This window comes from Rattus rattus, chromosome 5 (assembly GCF_011064425.1).
Source record: "Rattus rattus isolate New Zealand chromosome 5, Rrattus_CSIRO_v1, whole genome shotgun sequence".
Classification (NCBI taxonomy): Eukaryota; Metazoa; Chordata; class Mammalia; order Rodentia; family Muridae; genus Rattus; species Rattus rattus.
The window spans coordinates 122,261,813-122,281,419 of record NC_046158.1 but is presented as its reverse complement, the minus strand read 5'-3'; the positions used below and the strand labels follow the sequence as shown (position 1 = coordinate 122,281,419).

At 39.7% G+C, this 19,607-nt stretch overlaps 1 protein-coding gene and 2 pseudogenes across 4 annotated transcripts in view; 1 reads left to right on the top strand and 2 right to left on the bottom strand.

The window, feature by feature from the left end:
- Kif16b (kinesin family member 16B) overlaps positions 1–19,607 on the top strand; it is a 290,355-nt gene that overhangs the window by 121,382 nt on the left and 149,366 nt on the right. The gene's annotated exons all lie outside the window — the stretch shown is intronic.
- Positions 439–563, bottom strand: LOC116902608 (annotated as a pseudogene).
- Positions 13,899–15,016, bottom strand: LOC116899970 (annotated as a pseudogene). Its single transcript, XR_004387907.1, has 2 exons — positions 14,235–15,016; positions 13,899–14,095 (listed from the first exon to the last, which is right to left on the bottom strand). The product of XR_004387907.1 is annotated as a heterogeneous nuclear ribonucleoprotein A3-like (transcript).

The window sequence follows — 19,607 nt, the reverse complement described above, 5'->3', positions numbered from 1 at the left end:
ACTCACATCAGGCTGTTCCTCACTACCCTTGAGTCTTCAGTTCTGCCTGTCTTAATTGTTCCCACATCCTTCTGTTTCTCTTTTTCTTTGATTTCTTCACCACTCACTTGTTCCTTTGAATGTTTTGGGTTGTCTTGGGAGTGGTCTCTGGAGTGCTATACCCCTACTATGCATTATGGCTCCAAACCAGGGTCATCTCAGGTATCTCAGGTCTGTGCCACTCCTCCCCACCCCAACACACTTTGGAGGCAGCAGGCTTTCTTAGGCTAGCTCCCTGTCTGGGCCCCATGGTGCTGGTCTAGTGGTCATCTCAGAGTCATTCCTGCTTGGGTCTACAGATCCAGGGTCACAGGTGGGTTCTCTAGTCTCTCGTTGTTCCCTGCCCTGGGAGCTTGCTTATGCTTATCTGGACTGGAGTCATCTCTGGCTCCCTTCTTTAATGGAATACTAGGCTGCTAATCACAGGTCAGAATATTGAATGTATGCATACCTTCTCTCCTCTCTACTACCTACTGGTGCATCTCTGACACATCAGTCAAACTTGCAAAGCCTCTAAGGACAGTCTGAGATTCCATTACCAGCTGAACTGTTCCAAGAATAATTTGGAGGCACAGATGTTGCTCGTGGGAAATTTGCAACATCACATGTTGTAATGGTTAATAGTGACTGTCTACTCAACAGTATCTACAATTATTTAAGACAAACCTTATGATGGAATCTAGAAATATTCAGCAGACAAACCGCTGAGCTAATCTGTGAAGGATATCCAAGATTGTATTAAATTTTGTGGGAAGACTTGCACTAAATGTGGACAGCACCATTCCATGGGCTGAGGTTCCAGAAAGGGAACTGCACAGAAAGAAGAGGAGCTGAATACTACCACTCATTGCTTTCTGCTTCCTGATCAAAGGTTTAATGGAGACAACTGCCTCATGCTCTTGAGTCTCTAACCTCTCCATCCTGATAGACCCTTCCATTACACTGTGAGCCTTTCCTTCCTTGCATTGCTTTTGTGGGGCAGTTTGTTATAGCACCGAGAAAGGTAATTCGTAATGGCATCCATCCCTTTCAGGGTATTTATTATCTGTCACTTCTCAGTGTAGTGCAGGTCTCAGGTAGAAGCAAGTGGCTACTAGCACGGTTTGCCGATTTCATCTTCCATACACCAAGATGTCTTTTTTCTTTGCACTTTTCTAAAGTGGACTTTGACCAGAGATCTCCCAGAACATGTGTCAAAATAAATAATATTATTTTCTTCAACTCTTGTAAGAGGCTGCTTCTTTAACTCAAGGTCGGTTGTAAATGATAGTAGTTGCTGAAAAGGAGGAAGGAAAGGTCTTGCAACTTGTTCAGATGAGTGGGTGGACTCTTTAGGAATCCTAGAGCAGTTTGTACCCTAAGGCTTTAGATATTCAGTTCTGTGTCCTGAAGCCTTAAGCTGTTGTGGGAAGGTGGGCCTGACTCTCTGGGGTGAGGCTGGACCCTGCAGTGTTGGAGGAGGAGGCAAACAGCCATAGCTCTGTTTTCATGATGTTTCTTAAGCCAGAAGTGGCAACAACATGGGAGCAGGAGCTGTGGTTTAGGTGGGAAGTGTGCTTCTGAGAAGCAGGGTATGGCCTTGTAGTTTAATGAAGTCTGAATTCACTTTGGTTACCTTCCAATCCACCATTGCTTGTTGGTTATCCAGCTTGGACCAGCTACTTACACATTATGTTGTGAAAGCGTTTGCATTCCCCTGATGTCTGCTTCCCTTTTGACACTGAGGGTAATCTTACCTCTGTTCAGGGTCATGATGAATAGGAAAGCACCTAGGTGTATACATTTTTACTCATAAGAGTTTGTGTGTACACTTGCTTGTGTTTACATGCATGTGCTTAATGTATATGAACCTTAATTGGAAGAAGAAAATCAGTCCCGTGATTAATTTTTTGCAAGAAGGCATAGAGAACTTTTTCTGATAGCATGTGTGTGTGTGTGTGTGGGGGTTATTGTTCAAAGAGAGAAAATTAATCGACTGCAGAGGCATCATTGTTATGTTGAAATTTAGAATTGAAGTAGTGAAAAGCTGTGTTCCAAATTAGTCCCTCATATGGATGTGATTCTGCTAACTCTTTCTTTCATGAGTAGAATATAGGCTTGACTGGTAGATACCCAGAGACTCTTCAGTCCTCAGATCTTCAGAATTATATCTGGGCTGGCTCCTGCTATCTCTTCTGAACTAAGTTTTGATAAAAATAGTATTAACCTTTATTGAAGGACATTGCAAGAAGTATCCTATAAAACAGTATATTATGAATGATTCAAGGAACTATTGAGGACAGGTCCCTGGCAACTGGCATTACAGTTTTCTCTTTGTGTTCGTGGATCCATTTAGAGTGAAAAGTTTGCCCTACTCTAAACAAATACACATTATAATTTCCTCTCCTTAATTTAGCCTTCTGCTATTTTGTTTTCTCCTTATTTTAATGTTCTCTTGTTTTTATTATACATACGGTCTTAGTTAAAATAGTCTTTTTCTGTAGCCCAAGTTGGCTTTGAAGTCATGATGCTTATCTCTCAGCCCCAGAAGAGCTAGAATTTTAGGCCTGTACTGCCATGTCCAGCTACTCTGTGCCAATCTGGTTGGGTATTAGAGCAGAAGTTCTAAGGATATGTGTGCAGTTTGCTTCCTATAAACTCTTGGTTTTGAAGACACTTCCTAATTCCTGGCCAGTGATTTCATTGACAGTTGCAGAATGATTTCATCCTTCTAGGTTGACTGGCTGTGTTTTCTACAGTTGTCTCCAGATTGCATTTTAATCCAGTGAAAAGACAGATAAATACTTACCTTTGCCATTTATAATACTTAAAGTAAGAAGTTAGGGCTGGAGAGATGGCTTAGAGGTTAAGAGCACTGACTGCTCTTCCAGAGTTCTGAGTTCAATTCCCAGCAACCTCATGGAGGCTCACAACCATCTGTAATGGGATCTGATGCCCTCTTCTGGTGTGTCTGAAGACAGCGACAGTGTACTCATATACATAAAATAAATAAATCTTAAAAAGAAAAAAGAAGTTGGTTTAATAACTACATCAAAGGAGGGATATTTTTTTTATTCCCTTTGGCTTTTGGGTTTTTTGTTTGTTTTTAGCTTTTATCGCAGTTCAATGAAATTTCTAAGATTTGGAGTTTTTCACTCAATTTCATAATTCTTCCTGTTTGATGTACAAGTTCTAAGAACCATTCAGTGGCTGTTTTTCAACCTTTGCCTTTGCACACCCTTATTAGTTTTTAAAAGTTCTTACACTCTGTCAGAGCCAGTATTTCAAGCAAATGTTGGAGTCAGTCTTTTCTTCAGCAAGTTCTGGGTCCTACCATGAGGAATGCCAATAGAAGCGAGCCTCTGTGTACCAGGGTCTCATGCTTGTGGGATGCTATTGCTTCTGAATCACTAAATTCAGTGTTTATACTTAATTCAACTTCCTACTTATAATCTTTTCCTTGATTCTGAGCATCTCGATTCCTAATGCCATTGATAGTTTCATTTATTCCATTCACATCTTTCCTTGGCTGCAAGTCTCTCTAAAGATAAGAATCTAAGGATAGAGGATCTGTGAAGATGCTATTTACCTCCTTCAGTAGCTGCATCATTAGGACTGGTGATGCTGTTTTAGAAATCGTGTTAAATAGGCTAGAGAATGATGAAGTTATTCGTCAGCGGCCTTGGGTAAAGATCATGATGGTCATTTATGAAGGGAAGGAGAATAGGCACATTTATTTGTATAACTTTCCTCTTGACTTAGACTGTATGCTGTGGAGATCTATATATCTATATCTATATATCTATATCTATATCTATATATCTATATCTATATCCATCCATCCATCCATCCATCCATCCATCCATCCATCCATCCATCCATCCATCCATCCATCCATCCATCTATCTATCTATCTATCTATCTATCTATCTATCTATCTATCTATCTTACAGGCACATGCGTGCATATACATGTGCATTGCACTCACTCACTCACTCACTCACTCACTCACTCACTCACTCACTCATATAAAAGCATGGCTGTATTAGCCAGAGTTTTCATTTCTTTGACATATACCTGAGAGAAACAGTTTCAAAGTACAGAAAATTCATAACAATTTATTTCATTTCATAGTCTTAGCTGACATTTACTTTAGTCTTGAAGCAGACTTTCATCATAGCGGAACTGGGTAGCAGAGAAGGTGCCTCAACCTCATGGTCATCGAGAATTCCTGTAAAGAGAGGAAGGGGCCAGGCAAGACCTATCCTGAGAGCATACTGCCAGTGCTTGGCTTTCTCCTGGAGTTTCGGGGCCCTCCAGAATCATTTAGTAAGCCTTCACCCTATGCGCTATGGGGGATATTTATATTCAGACTATTATGTATACATGCTTCTTAATTTATGCATAAAATTTAATCTGTATATAGTGTTATATATTATATATATGATTATGTAATTTAAATTCTAAAATTGAACACTGCAGTGTACTATATGAATAGATACATTTCGTTATCACTTCATTATCCTTTGAGCTTCCTTTTGGAAAACAAGAATATAAATATGCATTTAGAAAACAAATATGAGTGCGCATTTTATCCTATACTTGCTACATCTGCTCTACATTGTTCTCATGGAAGTAGAATCCTAGTTCTCCTTAGAGATTTTCTTTTCTTCATTAACATTTTGCACAGTGTATCATTAGGTGGATGTGTGAATAGATAGAGATTACCCTTAAGAATTTTTAAATAGTGCTTTTTAAAAGAATGCCATAAAAATTTTATTATATTCATTTGCCTCCCTCTGTTTTTTCAAAGTCCTCCCCTATATCCTTACCTACTCAATTCATGTTCATTTGCATTGTTTCTCCTTCTGTCTCTTCTTCCCTCCTTTTCCCTCTCTGTCTCTTTTTCTCTCTCCTCTCTCCCATCTTCTCTCCCTACAGAAGCATGTATTCCTGCACACAGGGCCTGGCCTGGCCTGTGGTTGATGCACCAGTCCCACAGACTTTCTCTCACCCAGCAATCAGTTGCCCAGAGCTACTTGACTGAGGTGGAACCTCATGCTCCCACCTCCTCTCTATTATATGCTATTATGTCAGAACTGAGCTCGTACAAGTCTTACACATGCTATCACAGCCTGAGTGAGTTCATATCTGCCCTGTACTGTCTAGGAAACATTGTTTCCTTCAAGTCATCTACTGCCTCTGGTTCTTAAAATCTTTTTGTTCCCCCTTTCCACATAACCCCTGAGCTCCGAGGGAAGAGGTATTGTATAGACACCCATGTAAGGCTGGTAACTCCAAAGTCTTTCACTCTCCCCATGTTGGTCAGTTGTGGGCCTCTGTGTTAATTTCCATCTAGTTCAGTTACATCTGTTGCAAGTCCTGTGTAACTCACTGTATAGGCTAGGCTGGCCTCAAATTCACAGAAATCTCTTGCTTCTGCCACCCAAGTTCTGGGGTTGAAAGTAAGCATCACTCCTGGCAGAATGTCTTAATTGTTGGAATTATACCAATTTTGTAAGGTGTAACTGAGTAACTTAAATTTGAAAGTCTTCCAGATTTCTTCTTGAAAGTTAATGACTTGTAGAAGTGGTCCTGCTGATTCAGCGATACAGTTAAATAATTACAAGAGATATCACCATATTCCTTTCAGATATTTTGGTTTTTTTTTTTACAGCCTCTCAACAGTGTTGTCAAAATATAAAATTTGGCTTGACTGAAAGGTTAGAAATAGGTTTATATTCATATGATATCAAGAGAAACTTTTATTTATGAACACATTAATTATGTTTTCTTTTAAAATGAACTATTTGTTACTGTACATTTCATATCTTACCATTTTGTTTTTGGTCACTCTCCTTTCTTAGAATATAATTTTTCTAGATTTAAAAATATTATTTTGATTTAACTTTCATTTAAGTATGTATTATATATTAAGCACTTTCCTCCCATCCCATGTCTCCTATTTCAAGCTCCAGTCTAATCCTGTTATTTCCTTTGTTTCCCTGGACATTTTGACTCCTACTAGGATGTCAAATATATATACATGATTGCCGTATTTGTATAAAATCTTGGAGTCTCAAATGAGAGAAATTATGTAATATTTATCTTTCTGAATGTAATTTAAAATGATTATCCCGAACCCATCCCTAAAGTCATTCTTTCTACCTGAAAAAAAAAATTCCATTGTGTGTGTGTGTGTGTGTGTGTGTGTGTGTGTGTGTGTGTGTGTACACTTTTTTTAAACTCATCTTGGTTTTTGAGCATGTAAGGTTATGCCACAGCCTATCTACTGTCAGTAGTTCTGCAGAAAGAATTATATGTGGTATCTATCGACTAAATACTCAGGAATAGGATAGTAGGTCATATGCTCGAGGAATTGACTTCTGTAGTGGTTGGCCACCACTGTATTACTGTTCCTCATTTTCTTTTCTTTTTTTTTTTTTTATTAACTTGATATTTCTTATATACATTTTAAAGTTATTCCCTTTCCGGTTTCGGGCAACATCCCCTCCCCCTCCCCTTCCTTATGGGTGTTCCCTCCCAACCCTCCCCCATTGCTGCCCTCTCCCCAACAGTCTAGTTCACTAGGGTTCAGTCTTAGCAGGACCCAGGGCTTCCCCTTCCACTGGTGCTCTTACTAGGATATTCATTGCAACCTCGAGGTCAGAGTCCAGGGTCAGTCCATGTATAGTCTTTGGGTAGTGGCTTAGTCCCTGGAAGCTCTGGTTGGTTGGCATTGCTGTACATATGGGTCTCGAGCTCCTTCAAGCTCTTCCAGTTCTTTCTCTGATTCCTTCAACGGGGGTCCTGTTCTCAGTTCAGTGGTTTCCTGCTGGCATACGCCTCTGTATTTGCTGTATTCTGGCTGTGTGTCTCTCAGGAGCGATCTGCATTCACATTTTGATCATCCGTCTTGAGTTTCATTTGTTCTAGGCATCTAGGGTAATTCAAGCATTTGGGCTAATAGCCACTTATCAATGAGTACATACCATGTATGTCTTTCTGTGATTGGGTTAGCTCACTCAGGATGATAGTTTCCAGTTCCAACCATTTGCCTGCGAATTTCCACAAAAAGTCATTGTTTTTTTGATAGCTGAGTAATATTCCATTGTGTAGATGTACCACATTTTCTGTATCCATTCCTCTGTTGAAGGGCATCTGGGTTCTTTCCAGCTTCTGGCTATTATAAATAAGGCTGCGATGAACATAGTGGAGCACGTGTCTTTTTTATATGTTGGGGCATCTTTTGGGTATATGCCCAGGAGAGGTATAGCTGGATCCTCAGGCAGTTCAATGTCCAATTTTCTGAGGAACCTCCAGACTGATTTCCAGAATGGTTGTAGCAGTCTACAACCCCCAACAATGGAGGAGTGTTCCCTTTCTCCACATCCTCGCTAGCATTTCCTGTCACCTGAGTTTTTGATCTTAGCCATTCTCACTGGTGTGAGGTGAAATCTCAGGGTTGTTTTGATTTGCACTCATTTTCTTTTCTTTTCTTTTTTTTTTTTTTTTTTTAGAAGGCCATCTTGACTGGAGCAACTGAAATCTTGGTGTAGTTTTGTTTGCATTTCTCTGCTGACAGTGAGATAGAACATTGTTTTTTATATAATTGTTGGTCTTTCATATTATTTTGGGACCTATCTGTTGATTTTATTAGGTTATTCATTATCTGATTTCTTGTTTAAAGTTTTGGTCTCTTTGTGTGTTCTAGATATCAGTCCTATGTTGGATGCATAGCTGGCAAACATTTTCTCCATTTTATAGGCTGTCTTTCCTCTTGATTAACAGGTGATTTTGGTGAATAGAACCTTTTCATGTCACAAGGTTCCATTTATTTATTGTTCGTATTATTTCCTGATTAGCTTCTGATTAAAGTCCTTGCCTTGTCTTGTTTTGTCTATGCCTATACCTTTAAATATTTTCCAGAATTTTTCTCTTAACAGTTTTAGAGTTTGTGTTTGTGCAGAATGAATTAGAAGGATCCAGTTTTATTCTCCCACATGTGGACATCACTTTTTCCCAGAGCCATTGTTGAATAGGTTGTACTTTTGACATCTTTCTCAAAATAGCAGATGGTTCATACCCATGTGTATATGGGCAGCACCAACTGAACTAAGGAGTTTGTTAATAAGAACTTTAAAAACACATGGATCTGGGAGATAAATGATAGGATCTAGGGGAAGGTAGGGATTGCAACTATGGGTGTATATGCTCACTAAACAATTATAACTGTGTGAAGTTTTCAAAGAATATTATTCAAAAAACCAGGTGGTCATGCTGAATAAATTTATATTTGGGCTTCCTCTTTAGCTTACATGTCTTTATCATGCTATTTTTGTGTCTGTGCCTTGTAGTATAGCCTGAGTAGGCAGAGTGATACCTCTAGCTTTATTTACTTAGTTTTTGTTTATTTATTTTGCTGAGGATTGCTTTGGATATCCTATACCTTTTGTGCTTACATATGAATTTTAATATATTTTTCCATTTTTAAAAGAGTATCTGGAATTTAATGAAAATAATTGGATGTGAAGGTTAATTTTGTAAGTTAATCATCTTTGCATATGAATTTGCCAGCATGGACATTTCCATTGTAGTGTGTCTTCTGGGTCTCTTCAGTGATGTCAAGCTTTCCTTCAGGTCTGCTTGCATATTACTTCCAAGTTTCCCCAAGCCCTGAAGAACTATGTATAGGGTTGTTTCTTTGATTTCTGTCACAGTATTCTTGCTATTAGTATGTTAGAGGGTAACTAATCTTTTAGCTTTGAATTTTATTTCCTGCTGAAGTTATTTATCAGATCTAAGAGTTTTCTGGTGGAGCTTCTGGGTGTTTTATATGTGGAGAGTGATATTATCTACAAATAAGGACATTTCACTTCTTTTCCTATCTATATTCTTTTTATTTCTTTCTCTTGTCTTACTGATTTAGCTAAGACTTCAGCCACTATATTGAATATGAATGAAGAAATTGAATAGCTTTTCTTAGTCTTCATTTAAACAAGAATATGTCGAGCTTCTTCTCAATTAGTAAAATGTTGGATAGCCTTTATTACGTCCAAAATATGCTCTTTCTGTTTCAAGTTTCTTCAGGGCTTTTTTAATTTTGTCAAAAGTCTTTTCAGCAACTGTAGAGATGGTCTTGTGATTTGTTTGTGCTAGTTTGAATAAGAACCCCCCCCATAGGCTCCCCCTTCCGTTCCTTCCCTTCCTTCCCTTCCTTCCTTCCCTTCCCTTCCTTCCTTCCTTCCCTTCCTTCCCTTCCCTTCCTTCTCCCTTCCTCCCATTCACCCCTCCCCTTCCTCCTCCCTCTTCTCCTCTCCTCACCCTCAATCAGGATGAGGCTCTTAGCTTCTGCTCCAGTGCCATGAATTGTGCAATTCTTCTTCCATAATAATGACTTACGAAACTGTAAGCAAGCTCTCCTAAATGTTGTCTTTTTAAAATGTTGCCTTGGCCATATTCAGAATGGAATAGTTTGAGAAGCATTTCTTAAAATGTCTGAAAAATTCAGCAGTGACTCTGGGCCTAGACATTATTAGTTGGGAGATGTATGTGTGTGTATGTATGTGTCTACCACTGCAGCCATCTCATTACTTGTTTTATAGGTCTTTTAAAATTGTACATCTTATCTTGGTTTACTTTTGGTAAGCTATAGGTATCTATTTTCTTAGTTTACAGAATATAGTAGAGCATAAATTTTTAAGGTATTTCCCAATTTTGATAACAATTACTAAAACCACCATCTTTGGTATCAGTTGTAAACTCTCTTTTCAACTCTAATTATATATCTTTCTTTCTCTTCTTCTTTCTCTCAATAGTTTAGCTAAGGTTTTGTTTATATTGTTCATCTTTTCAAAGAATCAGTCTTGTTTTTGTCTTTTTTATTTCTTTCTTATTTTATCAATTCTGCCCAGATATTATTTCTTTTGTGTACTCATTTTGGCTTGTCTTGCTGTTGTTTTTCTGAGGGCCTAGCTATATTGCTATTTATTTGTGTTCTAATTTTAGCATAAATGTCCCTCTTAGAATTGCTTTCTTTGCATTACCTTATGCTATCTTTTCATTTTCATTTGATTCCAAGAATTTGTATCAAATGGCCTGTTCATTCTTCAGTAATGTGATGTTTCACCTTAACGTGTGAAGGCTGGGCTCCTCCAGCACATCCCTTCATGTTTGCTTGAAAGCTCTGGTTCCAATCAGGTTTCCACCTTGTTCAGTACTTCAAGGTTCTGAGTCCTCAGTCTCTCCTAGGGGAATTCTGCTAGCCGCGTTTCAGTTATAATCCCATGAAACCTGCTCTGAGTTTTCCTGGAATGGGCTTCACGGGGGTATAAAGCAGCACTCTACCACTGTGCTTCCTCTCCATCCCAGCGGTGGGTCTTCATTTTATCTTATTGTTTTGTATATGGTTATTTTGACTGCACGCCTATGTCTTGTTTTCATGTGGCAGCCAGAAGAGGACCGTGGACCCCTGGGAATGGAGTCAGAGGGCTGTGAGCTGTCAAGTGTGCTAGCCCAGCTTCTCTGCAAGAGCAGCCAGGGTGCTTCCCTGAGCCACTCTCCGGCCCATCCCAGCAGTAGCTTTAATAGATTTACTAAAATGTTATTCCATGGCTTCTACATTTTATATTATATTTAGAAACCTTATTTTGTGATTATAAAGAAAAGCATTTATTTTATAATTTTTAATGTTTAAATCTTTAATGTACTTAGACATTCTGAGCAAAGCCTGAACTTCATTCTGTCTTCAAAACCTTTTGGGGCTGTGACCTGCTGTCTGCGTTCAGTTGTCCCAGCACGCATCTACAGTGGGTTTCTCCTGCTGCCATGCTTTAGGGTGTGTAGTTACTTAGGTTAGTTCTCATTCAGACCTTCTCTGCCGCGTGCTCGTCCAGTTGTGTTGCTTGGTGTTTGCTATTTGCCTTGATGCTGTTGAATGTCAAGATCCAGATATATATTTTCTTATGGTTTCATTTTTTTCTTATATACTCTTGGCATTAACTTGATATTGATTCTGTCTCCCTTTTGCCTAGGTTCCTCCTGGGTTTCCATAGTTGTACAGAAGGAGGTAACTGAATTAAAACTTGCTGCAGCTTTCGACAGGGCCAGTATGAATGACTCACCTCTTTGCTGGTGGCTTAGGAGCTGTGTATGATCCACATGTATATCTGCGTCTTTCTCTGTATGTGCTTTCTGTTTCCAGGATTTATGGAGCTGTGTGGCCATGCTAATAGCTACTTTTACAATAGGTTAGTGGAGTACTCTCTGCCCCCTGTCTATAGCCCGAACTACATCTATTAGCAGTAGGTTATGTTTTAATTTCTTCTCAAAGCTTTCTTTCCTTTCCATCTCCACTTTTGACTACTAGTATTTGTTCTTTGAATTTGTATCATTAAATATGGTATATCAGACTAAAATTCCATCCTTGAGCCTTAAATAAAAATGTCCATATTAAGGTGACCTCCTTCCTGTCTCGGCTGCTGCCTGCAAGGCAGTCTGTATGTGCACACCATCCACAAAGCATCAGTCTCCTTTGTCCCCTTTCTGATGAAGCCTTAGCTTTAGCCATTTATGATTTGTCAGAAGTCTGAGTGTGTGTTTCCTTTACTGCCCATGTGGCTAAGGAGCTTTCTCCCCTGCCCCTCCCCTGCCTCAGCCCTTCACTATTCCATGAGGGGTCTGTGTGTTTCCTGGGTTCAGCAGCATCATGTACTTGATGCTATAAATGTTGCCTACCAGAAGGCCAGATAGCAATTTATGATAACAGAAATGTTTTCCCTAAAGACAATAGCTGTGTGTTACTCCCCAGCACCGCTTTTGGAAAGACTCTTTTAGATGCACTTGCCAAGTGAGTGTGCAAGACAGCTTGCATAGTACATGCTGGCAAGGTTATTTTCTATAGGCTGAAAGAGACATTGACATAGAGTCTGAGTGACCTAAAGCTGCTGGAGAATGTGTAGGAATGGCAGAAGCTGATGTTGTCATCTGAGCTGCACCACACTCCAGTCATGCCTCCTTGTTTATGTCATTTAACACAAACTGTGGTAATGTTAGGGTAAGATATCTCCTGCTCATCCTTTTCTGTTCTGCTCTCCAGAGAGTGGTGTTGTCCACCCTCTCTAGCACTGAACTCCTATCATCAAACTGAGGCCCCAAATGTCCGTCTGAAAAAAGACTCTATCTGTTTCTAAAGGCTTCATTTCTTTTGTTTGAAGCTTGGTTGACCCCTACATTGTTTCTTGAGTATATGCCATGTACCAGGTGCTGAGAAGGCTGGGTTACAAAACTTCACTTGATCACAGCCCAGGGAGGGAGACGCTACTTAATTTTACTATAGCCAGATAGAAAGAGCAATGTAATGTGTAACACGGAAAGTCTGAGCAGACTCAGACCTGTTGGGCAGATGTGGTGGTGGAGTGGGTTGAGGGATGTCTTATCACAGTATGTGGAAGCACCTACCTGATCCACAGCATGAATGCAGCATGAAATGTTTTCTCTGTGGGACACTGTTGGGTAGCTCTGCCTCCTTTTGCTTGTTTCTTTTGTCTCTGTTATATGCCAAGGCATGGTGAGCCTTAATGTGTTCATCAGTAGGAACACTGGGATCCAAGTCATGGAATAATCTAGACGGTTTTGGGAAGGGGGTTCTTCTTACCAAAACTAGCAAAAGGGCTGTGGAACTTCAGGAAAAGGTGTCCCTCTGTCCAATGTAGCTTTTTTTCTCAGATAGTTCCATGATTGTTATTAGTGCGGGCTTGCTTTTTTTTTTTTTTTTTTTTTTTGCATTTGGCTTAGTAACACTTTTTTTTTTAATTCCAAATTATTTGCTAAGTTTTTAGCTTGTTCAGTATTTTATTAACATTCCACTGGGAGGCAAATTGGGCATGTTGGTTCTTGGTGTTCATTTATTTGGTCATCCTTGCCTTAAGCCATCCTTCCCTGAAGCTTTACTAGAGTGCTTTTTCAATAGACATTTCCTGTCCATCACCCCTTGTTCTTCCTCATCCCTTATCCCTCCCTCTCTCCATCCTTATCCTCCCCTTTCCTCTTTTTCTCATTCTCCCCCTCCCACCTACTCCCACTTTCATCTTTTCTTATTACAGGGCCTCAGCCTTGTCATGCTCCTGCCTCTGCCTCTGGATGCTCACTGCTGTGATTTCAGGCAGGGATCCACCCCCTGCCATCTTTCTCTTCATCATGAAACTGTCAGTCACCCCTTGGAGCACTGACCTCCTCCTCTGCTCCAGGATCCCTGGAGTTGCAAAGTAGGGCTCCGGTCTCAGTGGAAGGTGGCATCACAGGCATCAGAATTAGTCTGTGGCACTTACTGGTTCTAAACGTGGAGTGGAGTCTTAATAAGCACAGTAAGTTTTGTTAAAGCAAGAAGAACTTAAAATGAAAACAAAAAGAAAGTTTAAGTGGGCCCATATCTAAAGCCAATCAGGTGAGTCCCAAAGAGATGAAGGGGCTCTTTGCTTCTTTTTTTTTTTTTTTTTTTTTTTGAAAAGTTAAAAAATTCCTTAATTTTTATTCCTGGTACCACTACCAATTTTACAGGGCAATATACCTGATGTAATGAAAAGAAAAGAAAAGAACAAAACTACAACAGATAAAAAGACCTCAGGAATGTACATCTAATTGACACTACATTGCATTAATCGATAGCTGCACTTTTGCAAACTGTGGCTATGACAGTCCTGAACAAGAAGGGCTTCCTGTTTAAGCTGCAGTAACTTTTCTGACTATGGATCATTGTTCCTTCTGTGGCAGATTTTTACAGTTCCTCCAATGCATTTAGGACGACTGTCTCAAAGTAACCTGCAGCTTTCCTGACAACTCCTCGCTCTCTCTCCTGCTAAGAACTGTGGCTTTTGTTTGTTTTATTTTTTAAACCTTCTGCCACCATATCCACCACTTCCACCTCAGATCCATAGCCACCACCATAGGGACTGCCTGAGCTTCTTCCACCAAACTGCCCCCCCCTTCATGGGTCCATAATTAGATTGTTGCTGTCCATAATTTCCAAAGTCATTATAGTTCCCACCACCACCATAGTTACCTCCACCAAAATTTCCTCCTTCATTGTAAATCCATCCTTATCCTCCTCCTCCACCACCATATCCACCACCTTGAGGCTTTCCCATAGCCTGGTCCACCACCTCCATAACCTCCTCTACTACTGTAACCAGGACCACCACCATAGTTGCCACCATCACCTCCAAATCCATTATATCCACCATCACCACCTCCATAACTGCCTCTGCTGCCACCACCTCCACCACCATAGCCTCCTCTTCCACCAAAGTTTCCTCCACGCCCAAAGTTTCCTCCGCCACCACCAAAGTTTCCTCCACGTCCCATAAAGTTGCCAGATCCACCTCCACGACCTCTCTGTGATCCAGCAGACTGCATCTCTTGTTTAGAAAGGGCCTTTTTCACTTCACAATTATGCCCATTAATAGTGTGGTATTTCTGAACAACAATTTTATCAACTGTGTCATGATCATCAAAAGTTACAAAAAGCAAATCCTCTTTTTTCCCACTCTGCCCATCTTCCATAACTTCTATGGTTTCAATCTTGCCATACTTTTCAAAGTAGTCTCTCAGATTATATTCTTCTGTATCCTCTTTAATACCACCAACAAAAATCTTCTTCACCGTTAAATGGGCACCAGGCTTTACAGAATCCTCTCTAGAAACAGCTCTCTTTGGTTCCACCACACGTCCATCAACCTTGTGTGGCCGAGCACACATTGCAGCATCCACCTCTTCGACACAAGAGTAGGTCACAAAACCAAAGCCTCTGGAACGTTTTGTTTGAGGATCTCTCATTACCACACAGTCTGTAAGTGTGCCCCATTTCTCAAAATGTTCTCTTAAGCTATCATCTGTGGTTTCAAAGCTCAGACCACCAATAAACAGCTTCCTCAGCTGCTCTGGTTCCTTTGGATCGTAGCCCTCCATTTTGAGACCGGACTCGCCTCTTCCAACTCGAGTTCAATATCTTTGCTTCTTTCATGTGATCAAGCATGGTCTGTGACTTCAGGGATTTAAAAACGATGCTCACTTGGTTTCCAAGAAAGCAAGCATTCCGTGTTGGAGTGCCTGCCTGGCGTTTTACACTGGGAGACCAATTTAGAAAAGATACGGTTCCTGTAGAGGAGGTAGTGTGAGGCCAGACTTGGTGAATGTGTGTGGATTTAATCCAAGGGCACAGTCAGGTGTCTTTATGTCTAGTGCTGCTCGGAATTTTCTCTGATCTGATCTGAACAGCCTATGGAGAGCCAGCTCTACTTAGCATGTCTACTATGCTGAACACTAAATTAATACAATTCCTAGGATTTAAGTGGTGTATACCATCATATAATTGGATTAGCATTTCCTATGCTTATCATCTAAATTCTTATCCTTTTTAGATAAGCAGATCTGGAAGCTGTATTCTCACATACTTTTTAAAAATTGCAGATATAGTTTATTTTAGGAAATTGTTCTAATTTTGTAAATTTCCACTCTGTAAAATGTCTGTATTTTAATTGGGTTAATAAAGCACAAATTGACCACATTATCATGGCATATGTGGATGCAGACATAAAATGTCACTATGGGCAAGAGTTAATGGAATCAAGATGGGACAGGAGAGACTTGCAGCCCTGAGGTGTGCGGTGACATTTAAAAATGCCTTCCAAAGCCAAGCAGCCGGCTCATTAGATTAATTAAAGTGAAAGCTAACCCCAGTCTGGTTGCTCGATGATGACCATAGGGCTGTTTGTTGCCCTTGGAGTCATCTGACGTTTGCCATGGCTCTTACTGTAGGCACAGTGGGGTTGGTTCCTTTATGGCTGTACCTAAACTTTTGAATTTGTCTTTTAGCAAAGAATTGATTTTTAGCTGTCCCGATTGTTTCCTCATGGCTTAGCTGAATCACAAAGGTAAATTGTGTTCACATTAAAGGTGACAAACTGCTTTTCCTATGAGGACAGATTCTTTCCTGTGCCTTAACTGTCACTCTTCATGGGTACTGTAGACATCTGGGTAGCAACAAGGAATTCTGCATTCCTCTGGGGTGGGCTGTTTTGGCAGATTCCCACCGGAAGCAGGTTATCTGCATATCAGTGGTCAGTTTCAGGTCCCTTTTTTTTTTTTTAAATGTTTTTGAACTTTAACCCACTGCATACTGCCTTTCTGTAAATGCAATAAAAGTGAATTGCAAGATAATAAGAAGGAAAAAGAGGGATGCACAAAAGCATAAACTCTAATGTTTTATTAGAGTCGATCTTTGTAAAGTTACTGTTGAATGGATTTTAAGATTTCTGAATGTTGGAGTTTAATTTCTGCATTTACTGTAATGTTTTACAGACCATCCATGAGTTCCCCATTCTTATGTGAAATAGAGCCTTACACATGTTGTCTTTTAGGAGTGCAGACTTCAACACAAAATGTCACAGAAACATCAAAATCAACTTTTCTAGAAAAAGTCATCTCTGCTACTCAATACATTTGAGAGTACTTAGAAATCTAAGCCAGTTGTAACTTAAACAGTTGTTCATTTAAAACTATTAAGTTAGTTTTGTAAAGTCCTTTGGATAGTGACTCTGTTTAGTGTGTGTGTGTGTGTGTGTGTGTGTGTGTGTGTGCATGTGTGTGTGTGTGTGTCTGTGTCTGTGTGTATTTAAGTCTCTATATCATAACGAATAAATAAATGTATAGGTTCATACATGTATTCACTTCTGAGGCCTGGTCCTTTCTAAGGTCCTGGTTTTTGAGCATTAGCTGTTGTATACACATTTATTATGCACTTGGAGAGGAGTGGAGATAAGAATGAATAAGTATGTATACTCATGACATACAGTCAGTAGGACCATACATAGCTCTACCTACCATTTTTCATTTTACAATGGAGACGAAACAATTTATATTCATCAAAACCTTTACTTATATTTGAATTTTTAGTTTTGACTGTGCTAGCTCTAATGTACGTAACCATCTCAGGGCTCAGAAATAGTAATGAGCTGCAGCCTAGAGCCCATAGTGGTATCAGGAGGAGAAAGCACTAAGGAGAGGGTGTGCTGCTAAAGATGGGTGCTTCATAGTTAGGTGACCAAATGCACTTTAGGTTAACCCTATGTATGGTGAACATAGATGGCTTTATTGAGATATAAATCCATCATAGTTCAAATATCATCTGTGCTCATTCTTTTTCCTTGAAAACTTGTAAGTACATGCATGAAATCTAACTCTCCATTCATTTTGGCTCCAGAAAAAGATTTTTAAACTCAATTGAGTTAACCAAAAACTAGATTCATTTACAACCCAAACCCAAAGATTTTGTTATTGCTTTTATAATAATGTAAATAAATTACGTATGTCTATTCTTTTGGCAAGGTTACATTGAAGAAGTCTTGCATAGACTTCACATGGGCCCTGTAGGCACTGAGTGCTTTGTGTGTATTGTTTTAGTTAATGTTACAAGCACAATGAGATAGGCACTATTGGTCCTATAACAACCAAGACAAGCAAGTTTACGAACTTATTATCCAAGTTACGGGTCACAAGTCAGTTGCATGAGAGACCCTGCTTTCCCAGACCCTACCTAGCATAAGACTTGAAAGTCCTAGTGCACTCGTCAGTGCTCAAGCTCACTAAGAGTCCTAAGACATGAACCCAAATAATTTGCAAAATAGCACAGGGCCCTAATGTGTATAGTGAGTGCTGTCCTGTGTTAAGATGACAAAGGGCTTACTGTCTAAAAGAATCAGAATGAGAACAAAACACATTTCCTTAAGAGATGCACAAAGCAAGCCCATACTTCCCATCTTCTGATGTTGTTAGATCTTAGGAATATCCTCTTAGGAGTAAATAAATAAATAAATAAATAAAGCAAGGGGCAGAGAAGCCCTATCATGGTGCATGGGCTGTGGGCGCCATCTGATGACAGGAGTTGAACTTGGTAACAGATCATCCTTTCTTTAACTGCTAATACTTTGTATCATTTTTAGGTATGCAATCTTCTATTGATACATAACTTTATACATAGATTCTATAAATGAACATAATATTTTTCCTATTGTTAGTGTCTGGTTAGTAGCCTGTGTTTATATAATATTGACATGAAAGTTGAGGGAGTAGGAGGGACTGTGCATGGAGAACTATGCCTCTTGGATTATTTCAGGGAGTATCGATGGAGTAGATGTGGTGAAAATGTGGTCTTAGTCTCCTCTAATTGAGGATTTGTTTGTATAGTTGGTTTATTGTGACTGGATGGATAAATGTGTAGGTAAATGTACATACAGTTTTATTACTGAAATCAAAAGCAGGAAAGTGTAGTTTAGTTTCAGCTGTTATATGAAACTTAAGATTTAACTTGTTAAGAAAAAAATTAGAGGTGCTTCGCCAATTATAAACATCAAGATTAGGGGCTGCCTCAGCCTAGCAAGTGCCTGCAGCACAAGTATGCGGATCTGACTTCAGTCACCTGAACCATGTAAAAGCTGGGCATGATGGTATGCTCCTGTAACCCCAGCACTGGGTGACAAAGACAGGAGAATCCCTGATCCAAATAGGCAAGATCCAGATTCAGTGAGAGACCCTGTCTCAAAGACAAGATAAGATGGAGACTAAATGTTGATCTTAGACGTCTTCATATATGTACATACACATACACATACACATACACATACACATACACATACACATACACATACACAAGAAACACCTTAGGTGGATGGATTTATATCCCATTTATGGTAGACAGGTTCTGAGCTGACCTGTTCCTATTCTTGCTATAAATACCTCCAAAGTTAGTGGAAAGTCAGAGGTCCCAGGCCATGAGCAGGTTACATTATGATGAGTCTAACATGGCATCTGGAGTCTCCTGGTGGATCTGAAGAACAGGCTGACGTTTGTGAGGATCACTGACTATCACCTGCAAAACAGTTTTAGAAGGAGGACTTCAATCCTAGAGCCATCAGAAACTTGAACGACTAAAATAGGACATTGACTCTCAAACGAGACTGTGGGTATGGGTCATGCTTTGCTGTGGTCCTGAAACCCTGGGCACAGTGTACAGGGCCCATTTCCAGACTCCTGACCTGTGAACATGCAATTGGAAACTAGTACAATGCTTTTTTTGGTGTGCTTTGGCTTCTTAGCTTTTACAAGCTTGTGCAGGATGAGTTATGGATGGTAGCTTTACATCAACAGAGGTAATTGCCCTGTGACTGTGTAGAGCTTCACTTTCTGATGTTATCCCGAGAGAAGCATTTGCCAAAAGAGTATTTTTATTTTTTATTTTTTATTATTTATTTGTTTATTTATTTATTTATTTATTTGTTGCTGTTATAGAAGTTTACCCCTTAGAGCAAAGAAAATATATATCATCCATTTGGGGAGAAAGCTTTTCAGAAAGTGGGTAATGTGCAAACCCTTGATTTAAATAGCATTTGCTGTGGCTGGGTTTGTTCCTCATATTGATATAAACAGTGAAGGATTTCTGAGAAGGCCAAATTAACCTTTGGTGGGCTGCAGAAAACAGTGCCTCCTAATGTGGGCAGTGTCTGGGTTTCTTAACCGTTTCAGTCACCTGAGACTGA